General features: G+C 41.6%; 1 pseudogene across 1 annotated transcript; it reads right to left on the reverse strand.

The window, feature by feature from the left end:
• Nucleotides 1-601: 601 nt before the first annotated feature.
• On the reverse strand, nucleotides 602-6,067 carry LOC147967145 (disease resistance protein Pik-2-like; annotated as a pseudogene). Its single transcript, XR_015609155.1, has 4 exons — nucleotides 5,948-6,067; nucleotides 4,445-5,597; nucleotides 1,181-3,136; nucleotides 602-972 (listed from the first exon to the last, which is right to left on the reverse strand). The product of XR_015609155.1 is annotated as a disease resistance protein Pik-2-like (transcript).
• Between the last annotated feature and the right edge of the window lie 262 nt (nucleotides 6,068-6,329).

The following is a 6,329-nucleotide window of genomic DNA, read 5'->3' on the forward strand; positions in this document are numbered from 1 at the left end:
GAGAGCGAGAGAAACTGCGAGGGTCTGAGCCTACACAGTTTGCATATTCATTAGCTTTCTCCCAATGGCAGTAGCCAATTTAAAAAAAGCAGCAGTGATTGCATCTCAGTAACAATAAGCACCCACTGCAGACCGATGAACCGACCCATCGATCTCCCAAACAACAACAAACTTTTGAGATTGCAGCCTCCACGAAATCGCTTCGCATCATCAATTAGTACCTCAATCAAGCCACCACGCATCATCAATTCATGGTACATCTCTAGCCAAAGGATATGGATAGTCTCCAAAACGTCAGCAAGAAGCCAAGAACAAGGCTCTCTAGGCGAAACAACAACCAATACAAAAAATACAAAAATATAGCAAATCGATCATTTCTGACAACTTTGATTATTATGGTCCAACTGTAACAGTGGCGCAAAAAACTTGCTTTGTCGAGTTTGTCTCGAATATTTCGAGAGCTAACTGAACAGACAGTTTGCAAAGTGCAAATTTTTATGGTCGTGACAGACCGACTCATCGAAAGATAACACCAAAACAAAAAAAAGGGTATTACTCCATAGACAACATGTCAGCACATGTGCTTGAACGCCATCCAGTTCTGTAACCTCTGGCAGGTTGCCACACAACAAGATGCATGAGGACAAGAATCTCAACAATTTTCTTTGTAAGGCAATGACTATACGGCGGCTGTTCAAACAACTACATGGGATTAGTACCTGAAGTGGAAGCGTGCCTAGGACCTAGTTAGCATCCAACATGCAGATTTTCTGGTACAATTCTTATAACCTACATGCAGATTTGCTGGTACAATTCTTATAACCTACAGGGATGGTTTAATTCTTGAAGCCAACAACAGAAGACTCTCCGGTAATATCCAACAGAACACAAACATCAAGTGCAGCAACATCTTCAGCATCATCCAGGACACTTAAATACTCAGTCTGCTACGCAAGCATCCAGACAGTAGCACTGCAAGTGATTTGGAAAGTTAGAATCTACTAAGATAGCAAGCGTGTTACAGTGCAAAAATATATAAGCATAACAGGTAGTTGAGAACATGGCAAGACCTTACGAGCTGTTATGTTCAAGAAAGGGTGATTACTAGCTAGTAAGTACTCCGAACTTATATAGTATAAATATCAAATCTAAAGACGAAAAAGAAGAAGAAGTAACGTACGGATCCTTTATTCACAACCAAACTGCAATATCTTCGAAGATTAGATTGAGTTGTTTGTTTGGATGTGTGCCGGCTACTCTCTCCAGAAAAGCCTTTACGATGTCAATAGTGCTTCTCGTGATACCCAAGCAATTTAACACACATTTGAAAGTAATGAGGTTGGAGAGGTTTGTAATCCCAAAATTGAAAGCACCAGATCTGCTCAGAGACTCATTGTCATAGCCGAGAAAAACAATCACCAGTTTTTCTAGCTTGGGCATACATCTTGCTACAAACATGAGATCCATCCCATCTCCCTGCACCCAATAAGTAAATGCTCTGAGGCACCGGAACCCAACTTCACCAGTGACTGCAAGCCTTTTGGCTTCACAAGAAGACCTAGAGAGAGCAGAGCAGGTAAGGCTCCAAGGATGCACAAATCTTCATGCTTAATTCTCTTCACTTGCAAGCATAACTTATGTAGGTTGACGAGCGATCCTACCCAATCTGGAACCTTTGGGAAGACAAAACCCGAGGTCGTAAGTTTCTGGAGGTTCACCGGGGGACAAGTGCACCATGTATTCAGTAAGAAGTTGTCACTCAGCTTGTCACTCAGCATAGTTATAGTTAGAGAACAAAGGTTCCGTGTGCATAGGTTACGGAGAGAAGAAGCAATAACTTCCTTGTGCTCTTGGGAGACATACATATGATAAAAGTGTAGCTTCTTCAGATTCTGTAGCCGCCCAAGCTCTTGCAGAAAGTTATATGATTGCAGGGCAGGCACACCTTCCAATGTATCCAGTGTTTGCATCTTCGCAATTCCATCGGGGAACCTAACGTGTCCGCTAACAAATAAATGTGCCAATTTTCCGAGATTGACAATACTTGCTGGTAAATCAAACACATTTGTGTGCCTTATGTCCAACATCTCTAAGAACCGTAGATTTCCGATTTGCTCCGGGAGCTCGCTCACCCTTGTGATGCTAATGTTGAGATACCTTAGCTGCAACAACATCCCTACATTCACAAGATGGTAGTTTTCTAATTGCCTGCATCGTCCAAAGTCCAAACTGCGTAAATGACTGAACCCCGTCATGGAAGGTATTTTCACAGAATTCCCAAACACATTAAGTGACCGGACATGAGACAATATCAAGTTCATTGGCATGATAGAATTTCCTTTCCTGTAACTTGCATGGAGAGCCGACGAGTTTTGCTTTGTCTCTTGATAGTTAAACTAGGAACACCAACAAAAGTAACAAAGTTCTCTTCAATGGACTTGGAAACAACGAAATCAAGAATCGTGTCATGTACTCGAAAAGTAAGCACCTTATCATATTTGTCCACCATCACGGGTTGGATCAAACTCCTATTGACGAGCTCACTAAAACACTTCTCTCCTAACTCATATGATGTATATCTGCCTTCTTTGCAAACAAGTCCTTCAGCAACCCATCTCCTTATTAGACCCTTCTTCTCAATAATAGAATCTTCTGGAAATATACTTAGATATAGGAGACAACCTTTTAGATGAGAAGGCAGATCAAAGTAACTAAGTGACAATATCTTCATCATTCCTTCAACACTAGGATTCCTTTCAAGTGCACGGCCAATTGAATCTTTTACTTGGTTCCATTGCTGCTTTGTTCTTTCTGTGTTACCCAACAAACAAGATATAGCAATGATTGCTAAAGGTAACCCATCACATTTTTCCAATATTTGCTCAGAAACTTCTTCAAGGTATGAAGGACAATCTTCTTTCGAACTGAATAGTCTTTTGTGAAATAGATGTCTTGAGTGCTCCATATGAAGAGGATTCATATTATAAATATGGCCACTAAACGATGAATGACATGAATGCACAACATCAATCATACGGGTAGTGGTGATTACTATGCCACGACTGGTCATGCGGAATGCATACTTAATAACATCCCATGTTTCCTTGTTCCATATGTCGTCAACAACAATGAAGTAGATGCATATCGATTTACGAGTGACATTAGTAGAGCAAACACCAAAAGGAGAAAAAACTTGTTCTCCTTGAGAAAATAGAAAAGATAAAAAAACGTGGTCGGCGTGTATAGGAGTATAGTTGGAGGGGTATACCCTGTGGGCGTGCATGGACCGAGTCCACCTACGAGTGTCTAGGGACCCATTGGACCCACACTTAATCATGCCTGAGTACGAACTCATAAGGGAATAGGAACGTGTGTGCTAAACCCGGATCTTGTTGTTACAAGAGATACGTTTAGATTCGGATAACCGCGGGATCACCACATCGTATCGTATCTCCTAGAAGATAGCTACCTAATTACTAGCACATGTCAACCTATATAAGGGGTAGGATGTCTCTTTTAATGACTATTCCGTTCCAAGACACCCGCAACCTATTTATCCATAGATTTGACCTACACCCTTGTAATTCTTCCATTAATAAGTATACACTATAAGCAGGACGTAAGGCTTTTACCCATCTGGGAGCCTGAACTTGGGTAAAACCACTGTATACCATCATTGCTAACGAGATCCCTTCGGGCACCACCCTTCTCGCTACTGTCTTCCATGACCTCCTAGTAGATCGTAAAATAGGAGTTGCATTAATCGCCGACAAACACGAACATGAGTGCTTAAATGATATTGATTAAGTATAGACTCAACCAGCACAACATAATCTAATTTGGTACAGTAACAATGGAGAGGAGAGCGATCAATGACAGTGGTTCAAACATGTTCAACGGAGAGGAGAGTGATGAATGATAGTGGTTTGAACATGATGCATGTCATGGCCACTTTTATTTGGTGTATACTCCATATATGTTAGAGAAGCATCAATGCAGAAGTTCAAATAATAGATGCATGGATCGAATAATCATGTCCGCACATGTGCGTCGATGTGTGTGCGTGCGCGCACACACTTGATTAATCTGGACCAAGAATAAATATAGATGCGTGCATGCTGCATGCAGATCAAATGATCAGGTGATTCGAATGTATGAGTGGATATAAGAGGCTTAACTAATGTAAAGACAGGAAAGAAGCACATAAACAGTGAATGTTCGCTCTTAATTAGGATAGGTTGTGACTTAGGGCCCAGCTCCCAGCTTCCGCAAATTTTAAAAACAATACAAATTTTATGATTATCTTTTCTCATAACATATTAAAATTTTGATTGAACTATTTTGGTGATAGATTTACATATGGAATTTTCATGTGGCATATCTAAATAACGTTTTTTACACATTGAAGGATGACAAACATATATGTGTTTGAGTGGAGATAGTACCTTTTGTCAACAAGGAAATTAGAGATCTTGGAGATAAGTTGTTGTTCATCCCTAGCTTTGGTGTGGGCATAATCTTTATCTGCCACTTCACTGAGAATAGTTCTCAAGATTTTCTTCATGTTCGGGTTTCGTGACACTGATACGAAAGCCCGACACTCGAATTTTCCTTTAAGGTCTTGATACACTTGGTTTGCAAGAGTTGTCTTGCCCATTCCTCCTGATCCAACGATGGAGACTATTTTTGGTTGTTGTTGTTGTTGCACTGGTGCATATACATTCCCTTATGTCAACAATCTGATTATCTCAGCCTTGGGTTCGTCAATACCGACAAGCTTTGAGGCATCCTCAAAGATAGCAAGAGCCCTAGGGTCAACGGTTCCATTTTTTGTGTTGGAGAAGGCCTGAGGTGTCTTGTACCTTTGCCTGCCGCAGTGACTTGATTCTTCAAATCTTGGAATGTCCGATGGTGAGCCTTCCTCTTCCCCAACGTCCCCAGAATGTGTTTGATCTTCTTTATGAAGCCATCTGGCTTAGCATCTTTGTCGTCAAGACCTAGCATGAAGTCGTCAATGGAGTCCTCTATACCATAGGAGAGCTCCCGCACCATGGTCATCCATACCTTGTCCTGCACGTCAGGATCCTCCTCCTCCGACATCTTAAGGAGAAAGGCATGCATGGCAGTAAGCTCATCAATTAGAAATTTAATCTCACCGCACACCCCTTTGAGATGATTGTACTCGTCGACTAGCAGAGTGCCCAACTTCTCTAGGACGGAGTTAAGGGCCCCCGTGGCCACACTCACAAGAGCCACCTCCATGCGTCGCAGGACGTACTAGCTCAGTTAGTTTGCGCCCATGGAGCTTGTAGATCGTTAAATGCACTGACAATTAATAAACGGGTGAGAGGCATGCATAGGCCAAAACAGAACGAAGAAAATTCTCAAGATTACGGTTGCCGGTACAATAGTCTCCAAAGTCTAGATATAGAAACAGACCCAAAAAAACAGAAATATGATAAAAGAAATACATGTAGAAAAGCTACATCATCAGTTATTTTGTATAACGTGAATCACTCTCTTCGGTATTCTGAAAGCTGTCGTACGTCCATGAGCCAGTTTGCGGTTGCTGAATTATTTTGTGCTTGACTTATAATCTGCCGTGGAAAAATAGCGACCAAAACAGACAAGAATGAGTTGGTCTTAAGGCAAAAGTTAGTTGAAAATGTTCGATAATACCAAACTGAGACTTAGACAAGGAGAGACAAGCTTTTGAATTTTTCATTATGAGCATCATTACCAACACAATATTTTTATTATATTTTAAAATACACATTTGTCTTAAGAAAACTTCCAAAAATCATGATATACATTTCTGGATTTTCATAATGCAAGTAAACTAAATTCATGAAACAACAACTCCATCGATCCCGTGGCGGTGGCATCATACTGGACGCCTAGAGGGGAAAAAAGCACGGGAGAGGAGATGGATGAGGTCGGTACTTACCGGGATCCCACCGTCGACCAGACTCCGGCGACGCGTGAAGCAAGCAGCAGCAGCAGCGAGACGTGTGCGGGTTTATTAGCCAGCAAAACGTGTGTACCTAACGCTACACTTGACTTGACTTGTCTTCCTGACCACACGTGGGTTGTGGATGGTAATCCTATCGGAGTGCCAATCCAGTGGAGCTTGTGTAGCCCATCGTAGTGCAGAAAACATGTGGATGGCACGCATATCCCAAACGATTGAGAATGGAGAAAATTCTCAAGAGATTGTGATTGCCACGACGTACGATCAAGACCCAAACAACTACTCCAGCATCCACTCATCACTAAAAATGTTGAAACTGCAGAATATCAAGGGTAAAGCCCATGAATGCATCTACCTC

This window comes from Triticum urartu, chromosome 6A (genome assembly GCF_056163025.1).
Source record: "Triticum urartu cultivar PI428250 chromosome 6A, HENAU_Tu73, whole genome shotgun sequence".
Classification (NCBI taxonomy): domain Eukaryota; kingdom Viridiplantae; phylum Streptophyta; class Magnoliopsida; order Poales; family Poaceae; genus Triticum; species Triticum urartu.